The sequence below is a fragment of the Tachypleus tridentatus genome, chromosome 1, assembly GCF_004210375.1.
Source record: "Tachypleus tridentatus isolate NWPU-2018 chromosome 1, ASM421037v1, whole genome shotgun sequence".
Classification (NCBI taxonomy): Eukaryota; Metazoa; Arthropoda; class Merostomata; order Xiphosura; family Limulidae; genus Tachypleus; species Tachypleus tridentatus.
Window position 1 is genome coordinate 129,283,998 of NC_134825.1, and position 20,511 is coordinate 129,304,508.

Genomic DNA, 20,511 nt, shown 5'->3' on the forward strand with positions numbered 1-20,511 from the left:
TTTCTTAAACTGTCCCTGACCTGAAAAACACCTTATACGATATTACTAGGTCAAACACTTCAAACCCCAGTTTTAACAGTTGATACGAGAAAAGGCAAATAACACAAACAGAATCTGTAGCCAAAGAATTGTTTTTTTGCAATTCTCTTCATTGAATAACAGGATAGAGTATCACTTTTGTACCCCTTCAAACACACACATACACACAGCTTAAAATAGAGTGCCTGTTTGATGGCAAAACATTTCTAGCCCTGGACCCTTTAATATGCAGCTCGACGGGCTAACCACTAGTTCTCACCTGGCCATGCTATTCTGACATTTTTTGTACTTTAAGATAATGTATGTCATGAAAGAAGTTTAAGTATAATAATTATAAGACTTAACGAACTAGAAAACAATGTATTTTGTGGACTATTTGCATTTTTTCTCTAACAAGGATGCTATAATAGCTGAAATTATTCCGATTGCCTTTTAAATTATTCCCAATTTTCGCTTAAAGTGTCAGCGATAACCATCCTCAATTTTAAACCGTTAGACTAGAGAGAACGCAACTAGTCAACAACACCTACCTCCAAATCTTCGGATATGTTTATCTCATCAAAAATGGTGGGATTTGACTGTCACTCTTACAGCGCAACCACGATTCCAAAATATTTAATTTATTTTTGTGTCATTGGAACTCGAGCCACAAGTACTTTAATTCACGGCCTGGACATAGTGATGGCCTGACACGCTGAGCCCTAAAAATTTTACTTTTGGAAAAAATTCAGAACAAATTGTGTTTCGACTGTTAATAAGCACAAAGCTACACGAGGGACTGCAGTACCTAGTAGTCCTTAGTTCAGCAGGTACATTCGAGAGAAGTAACAATTCGAAATATCTTTGTATTTGTTTGATAGATTAGAGGGAGAGTAGCTAACTAGTCAACTCCATCTTCCGCCAATACTTGACCTACTTTTATACTAACAAAATAATGGGACTGACCGTCACAGTATAACGTCACCACAGCTGAAAGAGCGAGCATGCTCAGTGACAGAATTCGTACTATATCTTTGTGTGTGTACGTGTATGTTGTCTTGTGTATTTTATAATCACTATTCAAAGCATCTGGTTGAAAGCTAGGAGTTACAGTTTAGTTACACATTTATTTAAATAAAGAAAGAAAACCTTTACTTTTTTTTTTATGGATGGACAAGCTAAAATTTAACGTTAAACCACTTCTACTTAACCATGACGTCAGACGTAAAAATTATAACTATTTTTTTTTCGATGTGTTGGAACATTTTGTGTTGTTTTATTTCATTCCAACTAAAATATTGGCGGACCACTAAAGGGAAACAATCTTTTTTCACCATGTAGCAGGTAAGATGGGAATATGTGTTTTATAGATGGATACGATGAGAGAAACTTATTTCACCTCACACTGAAATGTGTCCGCTGAGTGCGTGTTTGTAAACGTGAAGATGTTATACAGCCTTGTTGTTTTTAATTTAACTTTCCATATTCATGTGGCGAGGTCATGCATGTCTGCCTCTTTTTATTTTTTATTTTTTGTATGTGTGTAGAGGGGGTTCTTAAATAATTTTGAAGACTAGCTCTTGGAATTTCAAGAGCTTTAGATTTGAAAACTACTCAAATATTTCATCAATTACAGTACAAGTGCCACCTGTATAGAAAAATAAATCTCTTCATGAACATGTAAAATTCATTAAGAGAATGAATTTGAACAATACAAATCTAAACAATTCTTTAACAACTACACGTATTCTAGTTTATTCTTGTAGCTACTTCATAGCACAGACATAAAAATAATAAATGAGGCTTGAAAAATGCCTCTTCTTGCCTTCAAACATGTGTTGTGAGAAAGGTAAATTTAGCAACCACACGAAATTATTAATGTTTTTCGCGAATTAATGATTTCAAATTGTTTATCCATTACGACATCTTTTGATTAAAGAAAGAGAAATATTTATTTGATCCTTTTAATCCTGGCCATGTAGCCCTCGTGTAGCTTTGCGTGAATTTCAACAAACAAACAACTGTTATGAGAACGTCATTGTTCTCCAGCAGCTGATAAAGTTGTTCTTTGAGTCGAACAGAAAATGTGACCAAATTTTCAGCAAATCATGACTCGTACAAATAAAAAATTTGTTGAAGAGTACACTACAAAGAAACGTTTTTAGTCATAATAATGTATGATATTTCCTAGAAAATGTAATTATAACAAACATCAGCAACTTGAATCAAGTTACTGTTTTTTCATTTGTTTTATAATTAAAAGCAAAGCTCCGCAATGAACTACCCGTGCGCTGCCCACCAGGGGTATGGAAACCCGGTTTTTAGGGGTGAGAGTCTGCAAACGTACCGCTGTGCTACTGGGAGGCAAATCCAGGTATCGAATGATAACCTTTTATAACTTATGAAACACTGTTATTGAATAACAGTGCCATGTTTAATCTTTCTTCGCCGAAACGAAAAAAAATTACATATATATATATATTTATCTCTCCTTAAAATTTCAAGACCTTTTAAATATGTATGTGTGTATATATGTATATATTCCAATTATATGGTTAGAGTTTCAAAGACGATAAAATGCAATCAAATACAACTGTCAAAATTACATATGAATGTAAAACATCCCCTCCATTAACCTCTGTGAACTTTGTTGCTGTTTATAATAATAAATGACACCATGTAATATTTTTCTTAAACGTCTCTACATTTCAGTTTCAATCGGCGTCCTTTGTGGTAAAATTTAAAATAATCATAAATATAACAGAAAAAAATGTTTATTATTAAAACTGCAAATAAAATTAACGATACAACACACGACTTTCCCCAAAACGAACGTTTGTTTGTTTGTTTTTGGAATTTCACACAAAGCTACTCGAGGGCTGTCTGTGCTAGCCGTCCCTAATTTAGCAGTATAAGACTAGAGGTCATCACCACCCATCGCCAACTCTTGGGCTACTCTTTTACCAACGAATAGTGGGATTGACCGTCACATTATAACGCCCCCACGGCTAGATGGGCGAGCATGTTTGGCGCGACTGGGATGCGAACCCGCGACCCTCAGATTACGAGTCGCACGCCTTAACACGCTTGGCCATGTCGGGCCAAAAACGAACAACTGTGAGATATTCACTGTATAGAATAATATACATATATATACATAGTATAATTACATTAAGTAAAACTGTAATTTAACTTTTATTGCTGGTTTAATTACCACCAGCTCTCCGCCCGCAACTTCGAAATGCGATATTTATTGAATATTAACTAATTTAGACAGACAACTTTCTTTGCAAAGAATCGTCTCAGCAACGCTCATGCCGGCATATTTCTGATATTTAATGTTTGCAGGTTTTCTGACGAACCCTACCTGTCAGAAACATGTTCCAGGAGGAGGACCAAAGTAGCTGCTAGTGTGGCAATCTTTAGAAAGAATGTCTCCTTCTTTTCTTTTCTTTTCATCTAATTATGCATTAATGGCATACATGTTGCAACTTTAATGAATTAACAATAAATACAGATAGCTAATGATCTAGAAATTTGCAACGGAGGCGAAGTCGTTAATTTTCAAATGAATAAAAATAACGCCCTCCTTTCAATTTCTTAGCTCAATCGTATAAGAATAGCGAAACTAATTCGTCTTTTTCAACACAATACCACCTCAGTAGCTGTTATTCTTTTGACGTTAACGTTACGTCCTCTTTCATTTGTACGGCTCCTAGTGGCCCAACAATAAGTGACAAACTTATAATGCTAAAAATAGGATTTCGAACTGGACAGAGCATAATAGCCTATTGTATAGCTTTGTGCTTTAAAACAAACATTTTAGGGTTTGAATTACATATTTTTGCTCCTATTTAGAAATATTATGCAATTACATCATGTAGGCAAGTTGGACCAAAATTGGCGAGACTTAAGATAAAATCTTTCTTAACTGAAATCGATTCCCACATAAATTCCACGTGTGAATTCAATTGTTAAAATAGTCTGTTCATTAGTTTGTTCATATTCTTTCAACTCAAAATAAACCTTGTGCTGATTAGTAATATATTATTTAAGTAAATTCAGTATGATATTATAGTTATTTAAACGTTATGTTTCTAAGGTGTTTGAATTTTGAATTAAGGGGGCTATAGAAAGGATGAATACTCAGGATCATATCAAAATATTTTGAGTATTACTCAATTGTATGACAGTTCAGATGAAGTGATTTACATTGGTTATCGGTGTATAAGAATCGTTAATATTTCTGTCCCTATTTAAGACAAATTTAAGAGGCTAGAATGGCTGCAAAATAATTAGTCTTTCGCTTATTTGGAGCACAAATGTTCTAATATATTTTACGTCATACTTGTGATACACGTAAGTATTTGTGTATATATGTTACAGGAATAATATAAAGTTTTTATGCATGTATATTTATTCTTTTTATCGCATTTTCTACTATATATTGCTCTAGCTCCCAAAACTAAAATTTCATTCGTTATGACTACATCAACATGAGTGACTCAATATAATGAATAAAACCATAAATTGAGTTCCACACATACGAGGAATATGTGGAACTCCTTCATTACTAGTTTCAAAAGCATTTATAGAGTGGCTGTAACATAACAAATTATAAATAAAATAGTTTTACTTTTTAATGTTTGTTTTCTTGTTAATTTTATGATATCCCTGCCTTTTCTCTTCTGACGCGTGTATATAACTTTAGAACAAAAAATCCATTAAGCAGAATCTTATTTAGTCTATTCATTGTAATATCTGTAAAATACTAGATTTATATCTTCCTCATAAAACTTTTATGTATTTGTTTAGTGGTCACCATAGGTACTGAAACCCCAGTTTTAGTATGACAAACCCTCAGACATTACCGCTGAGGCACTGGGGACTTCTTTTATGTGTTCTAACGGCATTAGTGCAACCTAAATATTAATATTTTTAATTCTAGAACATAAAAACGAAGTCAGAAAAGCAATTACTATGAACTCTTTTGATAATTTTAGTAGTACGATGTGATATTTTTACTAAAACAATGTTTACGTACTTTTATTTTTTGACGCGTTTTCTGTTTAATTACGTTTAGCAATTATAATCATTATGTTCTATTTCAGTTTCTTTGCTGAAGCTGCTTAAAAATGAGCTCCACCCATGTGACTGTTGACATCTGCACACCTAACCGCCAGGCGGCTTCAAACTTGCAATTCCACCATATTGTGAGAAAACTGAAATACGTGGTTGGTATTCTGAGTTATCTTTTTGAGGTGGCAATTATTAATTACTGAACGAAACTATTCCGTACTTCTTTGATGTAATCTTACCCTGTGCTCCGTTTTTATGAATATATTGGAGGCACGAGCTAAGTTTTAAAAAATAGTTGTCACCTAAGGTGAGTTTTTTTTATGACATTCGATATTGCCGTTAGTAACTAGGTGAGCAGGTAAGACCGAACTTAGCGATGAAGATTCTTCCGTAAACGCCACCGGCACTAGAATTTCCTGCTACGGACTTTGTCGATGTAAATAGAAAGTTGCAACGTAGGGTTTTACGAGTTTCCCAAGTTCCAATGTATGTAGGTAATTTGCTTTATCATAAATTACTGTTCAAGTAATTTTTCAAGTAATTTAAAGAAAAAATGTTTTAAATTTATGAATAAAAGGACAAGTGTAAATATTACTAAAGTTAAAAGTTTCAACTATTTTTGCTTCAAAGTCTTTTAATTTTCTCTTTATATTTAATGGAATAACTGCTGATAATGGACGTATAAACACCAGTTCTTTCTTTGATGTTATTATGACACTTGCCTAAATGCTCTTTAATTTATTTAAGTTATAAAATGCGTTAAAAAATAATTACTAAGCTGGTATAATACTCAAAAGTAGATCTTCCAAAATCTGGACCTTGGTATATTGACCATTAATTTTTAATTTTATGTTGTAACATCACTTTTAGTTATACAAAAACGTTAGCTACTGATAACCAATATGCTTCAAACGTTTTTGTTTGAGTGTGATATTGAACATATAAATAAATAAAGTGAAAGTAACTCCAAAGTTTACCAAGAGATAATGATACATAATACTTATTTTTCTCACTAAATAACAGTAAGTTTATATGATTTATACCATTAAATTTAGTTGATTCAATATGTTTTACAACATTTAAAGTATCATATATATATAATACCTGTGTATATCATTAAATTGCTTAAATAGTAACAAATACACTAGCCACACACACACACACACACACACACACACACACATTTGTTACATACATGTGACATTTCTGCTTTTGTGTTTGGTAATTTGCTAAGCAGGCTTAGCTTTGTCAGTTCTTTGGATAAAGGCTAGAACAAGCAGCAAGGAGAATCAACTGATTACCTAAGGCAGAGAGGTCACAGAGGATTTTTGTTTGCCTGACGGTCATAATTAAGAGTAATTATTAACTCTAATTTTTAAGGAAGATTTTTAGGGACTGTGCTTGTAGAAGTTATCACATAATTCTAATGCTTGGGGCTAGTTCTTCCATAATTAAAACTAATGATCTGCTTTAACTTTGGTACATAAAGGATTTTAAATACATTTATTTATTTTCATTATAAGCTGTAGAATAAGATATGCAGGGTACTTGTTCAAGAATATAACTTTTTTAATTTCATTAAATTATTTATTAATTTGTATAATTTGTTATGAATCATACTTTTCTCAAAGATTAATGTTGAATTTACTAACCTAACCTGAAAGTGTATATAATGTATATCTCCCTAAGGCTTAAAACTTTTCATGTATCTACTTCTTTTACACAGTTTATTCTGTAACTTCACAATAATACTGTAAATCCCAGTTTATAAATACATTGAAGACAATTAGCAATTAAAGTTATTTTGTATTGTTTATGTATCTTTATCTAATGTTGTTATCTCAGTAAAAATTCAAAATATATAGTTGAGTAGTAAATAATGTAAGGTGTTATAAAGTACTAATGTTTCCTAATCCAAACATAAGTTTGTAAGTAAATTGTTCATTACAAAATTCAAATATTTGAATTTACATTATATATGCAACTATGTATCCTCAAATTATGAAATATTTCACTTGTAGCACATAGTTTCACAGCAGCTTCTGATTCCTTACTGCCACTGTGCATATATGCAGAAGATGAACTTGTACCGATATTCTCATTTATGTAGTGTGAGAGAAAGGAGTGAATTAGGAGAGTTTTTGTGACAAAGAATTGTAATTTTTGCTTTCTGTGGGTATTTAGCTTTTAGTCTCCACAGAAGGCTTTTGACAAAAAATAACCTCTATCACATGTAACTAGTTTTGATACATGATCAGACCTATCTAACTGGTTATTATTTACTGGTGAATATGTAACCTATGGCATAAGTTATTAAATCTATTCTCAAAAGTTAATTAGATACAACTGAACAATTTCTTAACTACTGACAACATCCTGTTGAATTAAGTGACCACTCACTTTGAAACACAAAAAGCTTGGTAGTTTATTTTATTGGTATGTAACTGTTGTTTGTTATTTACGGAAAGTTTTCCTTGATAGAGGTTGATATCAAAACTTGGGACAAAGACTTAAATTGACCACGTCTGCAGAAATGAATAATAATTTGCTTTCTCAAAAAAACATTGTTAATTTTCCAGTATGTGTTTGGAATGTAAAATAAAAAGGCTTATGTTATTGGCTGTAAAACTTTACTTAATATATAACTAGGCTTTATCTATTCGTACTTTGTTTATTGTTATGGAACTACTCTTGATAGATGACTTAATCTTTCCAGGTTTTGGTGACACTTAACATTTTAGGTACTGTTGTAGTAATGGAAGATGTAATGAGAAATTTAGTTGTATATGTTATGTAAACATTCTTAAATATTTGTTGTAACAACATTCATTCTAAAAGTTGAACATATGTAGGCTAAGATTAGTGTGCAACCTTTTTTTATTTAATTGTATGTTCACAACTGTTGTATGTAATAGGTTTATAACAGGTGAACATGATTAATTATGCAACAAGTGTTTTAATAAAGACAGAGTAATTAACCTTATCATTATAGCAGTTCAACTTTTCATATGGGTGGGTAAGCTTCTTAAAAGCAGCATAAGTTTGCAACATTCATGCAGTACTTTTTTTCTAAAGCACTTACTGCTCTTCACTTTGAGCTAAAAAGGGATAAATCTTGCACACTTTTCTTTGAGATGGTCATTGTTTTAGACCTAAGACTGGGTTAGATGTTTACTAGCAATCCCTAAGCTAGCTTGGCATCATTGACTTTTCTTTTTTTCTAATTACAAACCCTAAAAATAACAGTGAGTAACTATATACTAGTAATTAGGGGAACTTATTATTTATAGATTGGTACACATGTATGCCACTAACTTACTTCTTACTGATTAAAATGGTCCTTTTGGTTCACACTGAAAGACAAAAATGGATATAAGCTTATTATTTGTGCTAATCTGGCTTACTGAATTTTGTGTTTGTTTCCATGTTGTAATGTTAAATTGAAAAATAAAATAGACAATAGGAATGTTTTTGTGTAAAAATATACTTCAAGATATTTAGAAATTATTTTTAAATAGATGATATGGAAAAATGATACATCTATATAAACATTATAAAGGGGAAAAATTACCTTTTGATCCATTCAAACATAAAAGAAGAGATTGAAACAACTACATGTAGTTGAAGCTTTTGTCATCCATCAGTTTTATATGTTGAGAAAAACATTAGTTGGAGTGTGAACTACCAGTCTCTTTTAAAGTGATCAAAATAAATGTTTAAAATAAAAAAGGTATTTCTGACTTAAAACAAGGTTGCTTCTATGTGAATAGTTTTAATAATATACTTGTTACAAAATTTGTTCTCTGTATCTTGAAATTTCTCAGTTCAAACTTAAGAGTTTCAGCAGCCAATATGATCTGACCAAATCCTTAAACTATAACACAATACAACATAAAATTTAAGGACAACAAGGAACCTGTTGATCCATTTTGGCTGTCCCATTTATTCAAGTAAACTAAACACATTCAGAGCCATCCCTTATTATTTAAGTATTAGTCAAGCCTCCCCTAAGAGTTACTTCACCCACCTCATCTGAAGGCAACCTGTTCTGTTAGGAGAAAATGACTTCTACTATGCCAGAATTTATATTTGTGTTCTCTAGTCCTGCTGTTTTCATCTTTAAGTACAAAAAAAACATCAACACTACCAATTCCCTTAACAATCTGAAACACCTCAATAGTCCTTCTCTAACTTCTTTTTCAAAGGAAATCAATTTCTGGAAGATTAAGTTGTCCTCGTATGATGACCTTTTTATTCCAGGTATCATCCTAGTAACTCTATTCTTAATCCTTTCCATTAGTTAAATGTCCTTCCTAAGGTAAAAACCCCAGGACATTACTCTAAATGGGGCCTATTTAAAGACATAGAAAAACAATTATAACCCCTTTAGTCTTATATTAATATTTCTGTAAATATAATTTTAAATCATATTTATCCAACCATTAGCAGGAACATGCTGCTCAGAAGGCTTAAGAGGTTGATCAACAGAAAACCAAGATTCTTTTCTTTCATAGTGCTACTAAAGTGATTTCCATCAAAACTGTATTTATAATTTTGATAGCCAACATGCATTTCCTTGCATTTATTATAATTAAAAATCATCTGCCATTTATTTTATCAAATCACCAAGTAATATAAGTTCTTTAGTAAAACAGCACCCAGTGACACCTAATATCTTAACTTTATCACTGCAGTTGGGATGTATATTTCCCAGTGCTCCCACCCCCTTGCACTGTGACTGGATTGTATGTTTTACATTGTCATTCAGAATTACCACATAGGACACACAGGAGTAAAATGAGTTGGGAAATGCTTACTGGTATTCCACCTGATGTTGATATTTGGTTTCCCTCAGTGTTTTCTACTCAGGTTTTCAGTATCCAACACAATTCCTAAGCAGAATGTACAACAACTGTGTGCCAACAGCATTTACACTGCTGGAGCAGCAAGTAGTAATCTAATTACTATCCAATTACACTTGATGTGCTTAACCCAGATACCTGAAAGTGAGTTAAATGGTGTTCAAAGTGATGATGAATAGGCAATGAAACAAAAGGATGTTAGTTCTTCATCTAGAACCAGCAGAGGAAGGTGTAAACAGCATCAACAATGAGAAACATTTGTCTCAGTCACAGTGTGATAAAGTGGAAGCATTTTGAAGTAGATATTCCAGCTGCAGTGAATGGGTTGATGTCATTAACATAGTTAAATAAATTATCACTTATTCTTTAATCTTTATGAATGATGTAAATTAAAAAGAGCAAAGGTCATAACACTAAACCCTGATACCCCACTTGTTACCTTAATCCAGTTTGATGAAGCTCCATTTATTATAACCCTTTGCTTTCTTCTATCCAGCCACTTTTTTATTCAATAAGCTAAGTTATGCCACACACCTATGGAGACATTTTTTTAAAAGAAACTTGCTTAATAGCTCAGAAACTAAGGTACAAAAAGGTTTTATCATTCCTGTACATTTTAGATCAACAAGTGCTTTTAACTCAAAATGGTTGAGTGGTAATCTTGATTATACATGCTGATCATATATTACATTTTTTTTAGAGTAAGTTGCTTCAGCGGGTATGTTGTTACACTATCCATAGTGAGCTTCAAAAGCTGATTTCCTGTTACTGTGGTAGGTGCATAATCCTTCATTGATAGTTAGTTATGCACACACTTGAAATACGCATCACCGGTGTGTTCAGCCTTTCACATTCCATGCATTATCATTCAGGCATTATGCATGCTTTGAGCACCTGAATCATATTGCTTGCAGTTCATGTTACAGGAGATCAGTGATTTTGTAAGCTTTATATGTTCAGCATGTTTATTGCAGTCAGCAGAAGAAATGGTGAATCTATGAAATTGAGAACACTAGAAAATTAAAAATTTAAGGTAAAACATGCAAGGGAATAAAGGATATGAATATTAATATGTAGTTGAAAAAGAATCAGAGGAGCAAGTGTGTACAAAATAGTGGTAATTGTATTTAAATAAATACAATTAAATTTAATAATAAACAACTTAAATAAGTTAGGAGAAGCTCCATAAGTATTCTTAAATGATTCTTTATATGTTGAATGCAGAAGGAAATTAGATCTAAAATAAGATTTTAGATTTTAATGTAATATAGAGAGTATAGCTAGTGTAGTTAGGACTGAAAGAAAATGTTTTTTTCTTATAGATTGTCAAAGCAAGTGACCTATGTAACTGAATAGCTACAATGTTATGAACTAGTTTCAAAGAGCCATTTAAAGATGACAGATAGAAATTGTAGATTAGCTTTCTCAGGAGTTCTTCCATATCTTAAATGTTGCTAAGAAATTGTGAACAAGATACACAAATTGAATAAATAATAAGAAAAGCTATTACTGGATAAACAGCTCAACTGAGATAGACAGGTGGCACACATCTTAGGGTTTGGTATACTCATCTGCCATGGTGACCTCTAGTGAGGGAGGTTATGATATTCCTATAAAGAAATAGTACTTTTCCTTATATGGAACTACTGAAACTAAGTTTAGAAAAAATAAAAGATGATCTTGTGTTGTAAAGATATAAAATTATTAAATTATTTTTGGTAGTAAAGTGGATAATGATAAGAGAGAATAGGAAAGTCTCTTAGTACAGTACATCAAAGTTGGCTTGAGCATTTCTTATGCTAAACTGAAAAAATGAAGTTAAAGATAATATTGGTTTTTAAGAGCTTTTAAAAGGAAACCTTGTTATGAAGAAAAGAAAGATATATAAATTATATAAAGTTTAGTATTAATGTTTCTTAAGATTCATAACCAGATCAATTTCTTAAAAGAAAAGGTAGCCTTTCTTTAAACTCTAGTTCTTTTCAAGAAAAGCTTGGTAAGCCTCTTTGGAGTAAAACTGTTTCTGACAAGATTTGCCCTAAATCCATAAGGGGGCTTGGTAAAGTTTTTAAAAGTTGTTTGTCATTGCTGTAAAAATCTATATCAGAAATTAGTTTGAAAATATCTGGAAGGTTTGTGTTTTGTGAATAATATCACAGTTTCAGTTAGGGTATTTTTAATTAGATTAGCTGAGATTTTTTGTCTCTTTCTGGAAAAAGGCACCCCTGCTTCTGTGTATGTTTTGACTATCAGAATGCTCTGTTAATAAGGAGCATCACACAAAGGGTAAATTTTCCTGTTTGGAAAAATGTGACTTTTGGTATCTGAGTATATCGGGAAATCAGAGTAATAGAATGCCATTTGACTTATCAAGAATAATTTTCACATCACTAAAGCTAAGCAAATAAAGCACCAAGAAACCAAATGTAATAGCTCTTCAAGACAGAATGCTTTTACATGTCATTGGATAATCCATTTCATAGGTGTGTAATGAAAAACATAAAATTACTAAAGAACTAGTCTGGATCTAGGCTTTTAAAACTTGTTACTCCAATAATAACCAATTTGCATTTCAGATCTCTTCATTCTATCTCTTAAATAGGTTATCATAGACAAGTTACTCGTTTCTGAATTTTTATGCATCTGCATCATCCAACATGTAGCTCTTTCATGCTCCATTGAAAACAGGTTAAAATACTGAGACCTCTTTATGAAGATCAAATAAACTTGCATCTTTCCCGTCATACTAATATCTTTCCTATAGTAAAGACTGAATTCTGTGTTCTGAGGATGGGATGAATACATCTTTAGTTCACTTTCAGGAGTGAAATTTAAACCTTTCAATGTATTCACCATGAATATTGATTATTTAATGCATGAGAAATGTTACATTTTTTTAAACTTTTGTATCTTTCTGGAGACTGGTTGTTTTTTACTCCCTTGTATTATGTGGTGTATGGGAGATGAATAACTCCAAAATGATCAGATGCTAAAAATTTTAGCAATCAAGATCCTGCTGTATATTCTATAGACTGAACATAGTTGTTATAGGAGTTATTCAACTGGTAACAAGTCCCACCCATATTAAATCTTCACTGATTACTTGCTGGATTGGATCTAGAGGGTATTGAACTTTAAAGGGTAAACGGTTATTCTAACCAACCAAAGTGAATTTAACATAGCTTTGTATGATTGGTAGACTTTGATTGTTTAAAATTTGACTTGTATCAATAATTTGTGATTTATTTGAATGGCTTTGCAAGATGTTTTATATTGCTACTAAATTATTATTATTTTTCTAACATTTAAGAAACATTAAGTTGAACTAGGATGTGATTTCGAGAAAACCCACTTGTAGAGAATTATATATATTGGGTTGAGAAAATATTTTCTCAACCCAAATGAGCCGTTTTTGCATATATAATGAACTAGGATGTGATTTACTGATTTCCTTTTTGCATGCACTCTCCTGTACACTAAAAAAATTCTGGGCCCAATATGTTTGTTTTGGGCAAAACCACCATACTTATCTGTAACTTTTATATTCCGAAACTAATTATGCCTTTTAAAAAAAAAATATCACCCAGATGTGGGATTTTCACTTGCACCTTTCTAATCTTTAGCACTGTGTGGTTCTGGATCAAAAGCATTGGAATCATTTTTTTTCAAGCAGTTTTAAACCATATAGTATGTGATTTTAAGATTGATTTTATATTTTCAGACAAAACTTGCCTGCTCCTTCCAGTTAAAATCAAGACCCTACATCTTTGGGCATATTCACCACTGTGCCAGTCACTTTCATCAGTTGTGCTATTAAATGGATTTCCATACATATTAAACATGGGATACAAATTATGACTATCCAAATACAGTGTCTCACAATATAATTAACAGTGATTACTTTGCCAAATGTTTGTCCAACTTACCATTTGATCCCAGTCATTCTGTAGTAATCTCAACACCCTCAGTACAACTACAAATACTCAAGAGTTAAATAGAATTAGGAAATTACTACCAGTATCATTGGTGTAAGTAATAAAAATCAAAGGATCAATCACCAACTTGTGAGAAACTACAATTGAGAACTTTATGGAACTTGCTAACTGATTTATCATTAAGCTAACTGATCAATAACATTCTACTAACTGATTTGATTATTCTCATATGAGACTTGGATAGTCAGAAATAGTCATAACTTATCATGGGACTAATTAAGCTGAATAACCAGGAATTAATTGTAAACAGTGATGAGTAATAATAATGCAATATCTTGGTTACTTAGATTGTTGGACTGGTTGCAAATTTTGACTATTTTCATGATAATACATTTAATCCCAATTTTGTTTAGTGAGTTATTTTACAGGACACTTATTGATGTAATTGATGCTCATAGTTAATTGATTATTCTTTAGCTAATTTTCTTTTATGGCTCTTTATCAAAAACTTTTTAAAAATCTAGTCATGCCAAGTTCACAACCCTATCCATCATACATGAAAAAAGCAACATATCAATTTTTTTTTTCAAAATCTAGTCATAGCAAGTTCACACGCTATTTATCATACACATAATGTGCAACATTCTTAAAAATTATTAACAGATTACTAAGGAAGGATTTCTTTTTTATTGGATCCTTGTTGACTTTCTTTAATATCATATTTCACCAGAAAATTTGACAAATCTTCTTGTATTATGCTCTCTAGAAATTTATCCTCTACAGAATTAATAACACAACTATTGTTGTGCTCCTTTAAAAAAACAGGAGTAAGTTCTGCAATCCTCAGGCACATTGCCCATTGTTTACTGACTTACCAAAAATGAAAAGAAAAAAAATCATTTTTGATATTTGATGTTCCTTAAAAGCCTGCTGATAAGGTTACTTGCACATCTGGCTAAACAAAATTTGTTTATACTTGTGATTGAACAAACTCTGGCTCTTACTGTCATATATCATGAATGGGCTATACTGCTCTTGAGGCATGTAAATACAGTTTCATTAATTGTGACACACTTTTAGGCAACAATTCTCTTAAAATTGGAAAATACAAAATTGTAAATGACTTGTTGATGTAATACTTACAAATAATAGAAGCCATTACTAGTTAATTTTCATATTTTTCAGAAGTAACTGTACTTAAAAGAAGTCTACTTTTATTCTGTTTAACAGTATAATTTCATTAGTAAAATGGTGTTTGCAGAGCACCATGACAAGGAAATATTATCTATTTTCATACATATATATTTACACTAGTTGTTAAATAAGTAAAGTTTTATATCACACTGTAAAGTGTGAAAATTACACTTAAATGTTCATTCCATTTATTATAATTTTAACATTAGCAATTTGTATGTAGCACCAGGAATGAAGCATTCTCAAACTAGGATATATAACCCTTTATATATTATTCAATAAATAACTGACTCAATTTAATTACAAAATTTGAATAAACTATATGATCTCTGAGATGAAAAGTCATTTGTGAACATTCTGTAGACTTCTATTATTTAGTACATCTGTTTGCATAATTATAGACATTACATATTGTTAATGGAATAATTCAAACCATGTGGAAATCCTCATACCATTAATTAAGTATGTTTGTATTAATTACAGGTAATTGCATTTTAACATTAGCTTCCCATTTCATTGTTCCACACAAATTTGGGTTGCTCACACATTACTGCTTATGTTTCACATTTCATGAAGGTTTTTGTCCATGATTTTTTCACAGCTCTAAGTCAGGTTATTGTAAAAGCTTAGAATAATAGTTTTTCAGGATATTCTCAGTGAATTTCTCTTAGCTCATAGCTTTACTCTGCTAATTGTTGAATCTACTTAAGAATTTTACTCTTTTGTGTGTTAGTAGAGTTGGAAAAAAGCATTAGTACTACTAATTCCTACACGTCTACATCTGTAACTGTATGTATACTACCAGTGGTTAAAAATCTTGTGAGGGTCTGGGTTCTTGTCTTGAATTACAATTGTTTTCAACACTGTTCTTATTACTTTGACATTTTGTAGCTCAAATCATTACTAGTTTGAAATAAAAGTAAAAATAGATTAGTGTAATGATATGCAGAACGATTACTATTTGGAGAGAGTACCTGAATGTGATAAAAGGGTTGATGAATGTTTGAGGGATCATGCCTAAATTTAATATTTAGTTTTATTTTTGTTGAGGAAGGATGGGAGCTAGGAAATCCTTGATGGATCAAGAGCTCCTTGGTGCCGTATAATTTATGATAAAAATATTGATAACAAGGTGCAGTTTATATTATCTCTTACACTATATATAAGTAAAATATAAAAACGTATTAGAGATGTTATTCCAAGAATTTATCATGTTTTTTCAATTGATATCACCTTTATGTGGGGTAAAATAAGCAATTATGAAAGGTTGACCTTTTATGTTTATCTTCATGGCTATATTTCATACTTCTCAAAATTAATAACAGAAGTTAGTTATTTAGCAATTTGGTTCAAATAGATACCTGCCAGATGTACATGGTAAGTGAAATTAAAACTGATACTAGCACAGTCATCCCAACAATGCTATTTAATTAGAATGTTTAATACAACCTACTGAATATACAAAAAAAATTGTAATTGAAAATTAATTCAATAGCTGACATAGAGTATCTATGAAAATGTTTTTCTGCTGTAAAATTAATCAAAATGTATATTTATCATATATTAAATTCATTGAATATCTTATGATAATTTTTGCATTGATAACTTCATTTTTTACATGTTTTATAATTGTTTGATTATAGCTTTTTAACACATAAATATTGTTTATTTATATCCTAATTCTGAACAGATTGGTTTTAGTTTCTTTATACAGTATTTGACTAGTTATTAACAAGTAGTTAAGAGATTTAAGTTACTGCTAATGAATGTAAACAGCTTGTGTTGGACATGTTTTTTAATGAAACTTACAAAGGTTATATCAAGGTGTTTTACATTATATGTTGTGAGTGTATTTTCTATATTTGTGTTGGTTTATTGATTTATTTACTAGTAGAGTTACTGAAGTTGGTTTTGTATAGAACTTGCTTTAGTAAATTATCTTTGTAATTTTCTCAGCTGATTGGTTCCAGTATTATTCTATATTTCAGAACACACATCTAAAAGAATGTTTTTAAATGAACTATAAAGATTTTCCAGGACATTTAATTATACTGCATGAGCTTCCTTCAGGCATGAGAGTTTGTCTCCAATGGACCTTTTATTTTATTTTGAGAGTCTAAAGGAGAAGTTTAGGGTCCATTGCTAAGTTCTGATATACAGTTTTATGAGGTCAGTCTCACATAATGCCATTTTGTATTGTATAATATTGATATATGCCAAATGGAGACATTGTTGTCTGATACCATGTGATGATATATTTTGTCCATAAATAATTCACAATTTTAAGTTAATTTATGTTTTCTTTAGGTTACATGGAGGCACCTCTGTTACTTCTCACTCAAAATGTGATTGTTGTAATACTGTGGGTGTGGTATGGCAGATAATAAGTATTCAAATCATAGATTTATATAATATTTTTAAATGCCACCACATTTCTCCTTATATTTCATAGAGCAAGGTTATGAAGAGCTGCCTGTAAATTAAACGTGTTGAGGTTTTAATGATAGAAATAACACATTTATGAATAAGAAACAGTACAAGTTAAAAATAAGTTTATTTTGATGTGCTTTTGAAGGCCACTGGTCTTTGGAATTATTTTGATCAAAACCAATAAAGCACTGGCTTATATAATTTCAGATGTCTGTGCTTTATAGAAATGCTTCTTGTAGCTATTGCACCTAGAAATTATATTGAAGTTTTTCAAGTCCCATATTGGTTTAAATATCCCTTTACTTAGAGTATTATAAGGAAGGAAATATGCGCATCTAGTATATGTAGATGAGAAAGTTTTTAATTTGTCCCAAAGAGATTATACGACTCGTTAAGAGAAGCTTTTCTCAGTTTATGGTAAATTATGGAGAGGCAGTGTTTTTTTCAGATTTTCAGCTAGTACGTGTCATTTCTAACAACTAATAGTATGGCTTAAATGGAAAATAAACTGAAAGCATTTGATTACAAGCCATTGCTAAACAGAATGAAATTATGTATGTTTAACTTCAAAATTAAGTCAAGAGAAGCAAAATTAATGTCTTTATACAATTAGAGAAGTAAATAGTAATTTTAACTTTTCAGGAAAAAATATTCTAATATTACTGGATTATGGCTAACTTGTTCAATAATTGTCTTTTACTCGTAATTTAAAACAAACTTTCTTGTGTGTTAACTTTGAAAATGTTCACTAAAAGTGTAAAGAAAGTCGACAGAATATTAAAGAAAATTTATTTGAAGAATAATTTTGGTGTTTCTTAACATGAAAAAGTAGGATAAAACAAAGCATTGAAAGATTTTTGTTGAGATTAAAGTTGCATTTGAAATATACATTTAAATTCTCCACCTCCAAAGAAAATAAAAGCAGACATAAAAATTTAAGAGACAGACTACAGTGAACCTACTTTTAATAAGAGTTGAATTACAATACCTGAATTAAAACATCTGTACTTGTATTTCCTCTCTGTATAAAGGAAATAGGTGTGTAATATATATATACACACACATATGTGTTTAAACTTTTTTCCAATAATTTAATTACTTTTCTATTTTTATTTTACAGAAAAGGCATTAAAATTAGAATTTTATCAGGTTTATTTCTGATCTCTAGGGGGCTAGATGATCACCACTGAATATATTGGTATATCATTTGAAGTAAATGACTCGTTAATGTACAGTGAGAAGTGTAATGCATTAAGGATGTGAGTTATGTAAAATCATCATTTTAAAGTCTTACACGGAACTATATTTAGTTGTAACCATTATCACTGTTTATTTATCTAAATATTTATGTTTTGATGGATTATATATAGTAACATGTCTTTTGACCTATGACATATATGTGTTTGAATGCCATGAGAAGAAACAGATTCTCTTTAATTTGTATTGGATCTTATAAACACTAGTAAAATCTAAAATTAAACAATGAATATATTGCATATTAACACATAATAGCACAACTTTTTATGGTAAAGACCTACAAGTCTGTGTGCCATTTAAAGCTGAAATTTGTTTTCCCTAATTTACAGTAACTTTTAGTAGTTGTAGACTGTTTTGTGAGTGAAAAGAGGAGTACTTGTTGGATATAAGAAGATGAAGATGGGGACTTTAGCCTTCTTGTACACGTCATTGTTGATATGTATACACTGATTAATCATATTGTTTGTGTCAAAAACTTTGACAGCTCTCAATTCTGTTGTAATCCATAAAAATATTGGGTAATTTGAAAACTATGTTTATATAACTTTCAATTTTAAAACTTTCCTTGGAGTGTTATTGTCTGTTTTAATTAATGAAGTCCTATCTCTGTCAGTATGTTTATATTAAAAAGAAGGGAAATTTTTTAAAGATGAAACAAGAAATCATAGCCTGCCTTAATTCTGTTGTTAGCTTACTGAATAATTATTTGTTTCTTTTGATATTTGTTATGTTAAATTATTGTTAAGAATGTAAAACTACCTGTTGATGTTATTTTCAAATTACATAAAGCAAAAGAACTAATCTGGTGTGGAAGTATCCTGCACTGTTATACAGAGCCAGTGCTAAGCATGTTCATTCTTTCTACTGGCACTGTTTGCTGCAATTATGTAATTATATTTCATTGAAAGTAGTAAATAGGCCACAGTTCCTTTGTATGTTGTACTAATTATATTTTATGAAACAATCAAACTTTAAACCACAAATAAGATGCAGTCACTACAATGACATGAGTCATGGATTTTACAGTTAAATTTTAAATATTCATCAAAGGATGTAAATGTTCCAATTTTTTGTAGCTATTTCCAACCATCCTTTAGATATAGTTAATAGATTGTCCAATAGTTTTGTTTCTTATACATGGTTAAAAATATATTTTATGATTTTGTAGTTTCCTTCTATTTTAAAAATTGGTAACTTGTGCATTATTTCAAGATTATCATAAAATATATTATGTATTCTTTTGTTTTGATGGTTTATTATATTTTAAGCTTCCTTGTGGTTAACAATCACATAGTTTAAAACTTTGTAAATATGTTACTACCTGTATGGTTATGCCTTACTGTGTTCCTGTTGAAAAAGTAGAGCTTAACTTGAGGCATTTTTGTGTAGTCTGAATCCTGTATTTATTTTAATTTTCTAGACTTATTTAAGGCACAAACCTGTAACAAATTAAGTACTTGTAGTCCAAAACAAGTTTTTTAATTTATGAAAAATTGTAGGCTTATTAAGTGTAGGAAATTTTATGTGCATGTGTAATTTACGTTCATTGTACAATGCTGTATAGAAGAGACAGTATTCCCATTTTTACTCAGGACATTTGTGACCAACTCACTAACTCTTGTTGCTGAAACATTTTAGAAACATGAAAGATGAGTGTAAATATTTGACCCATGTTACACAACATAGTTTTACCTTTGAACTGCCATGTAACATATCATAGACTTAGTGGATTAATC

At 30.8% G+C, this 20,511-nt stretch overlaps 1 protein-coding gene across 7 annotated transcripts in view; it reads left to right on the forward strand.

The window, feature by feature from the left end:
* The first annotated feature begins 5,203 nt into the window (after positions 1-5,203).
* Positions 5,204-20,511, forward strand: part of LOC143223520 (plexin-A2-like) — a 224,718-nt gene continuing 209,410 nt past the window's right edge. For 3 of the 7 annotated variants that reach the window (XM_076451711.1, XM_076451671.1, XM_076451689.1), the window contains exon 1: positions 5,222-5,591. The gene's annotated coding sequence lies outside the window, so the exon portion shown is untranslated. Of the gene's footprint in view, positions 5,592-20,511 lie in introns of all 7 variants that reach the window. The other 4 variants (XM_076451729.1, XM_076451706.1, XM_076451680.1 and 1 more) reach the window with 3 other exon arrangements.